We start from the raw sequence: 543 nt of genomic DNA, 5'->3' as shown, positions 1-543 counted from the left end.
GCCGGCCAGGATGGTGGGGTGAGGATCCCTTCCCAGGGGGCTGCAGCCCCGGTGCATCGCCCTGCTGCCACCCGGTGTCCCTCGGGGGGTCCCCCCGGTGCCGGCCCCTGCTCCGCCGAGCCCGGTGACCCCCGGTTCTTGGTGTACCCAAGCTTGGGGAACGTGCCCCAGCAGGGTCCAGGGGGTCACCCAGGCGGCACCCACAGGACCCTGCCTTCCTCCTGGGAGAGGTCCCCCGGGAGCCGGAGCCAAAGCCAGAGTCCCCCTCGGATCCCAGCCCCTCTGGGTGCTCAGGGGTGACCCACACCGGGCTGGCATGGGGAGCCAGGGGACCCGGCGTCGGGGACAAGGTGACATTCGCAGCATCTGGCTGCTGCTCCTGCATGCTGACCCGTCCTGCTCCCGCCGGGCACAGAGCATCCCCAGCCCCCTGAGTCACCCCCACAGGGCTCCCCCAGCCATGGGGACAGGACCGCTCCGGGTGTCCCCATGCAGCGCCCGCCGGTGTCCCCGCTGGGGCTGGCCCTGGGGACGGCTCCCCCC

This window comes from Egretta garzetta, unplaced genomic scaffold, assembly GCF_000687185.1.
Source record: "Egretta garzetta isolate BGI_Z169 unplaced genomic scaffold, ASM68718v1 scaffold799, whole genome shotgun sequence".
NCBI classification, from domain to species: Eukaryota; Metazoa; Chordata; class Aves; order Pelecaniformes; family Ardeidae; genus Egretta; species Egretta garzetta.
The sequence above is the reverse complement of the archived record's forward strand: the minus strand, read 5'-3'. Positions refer to the sequence as shown.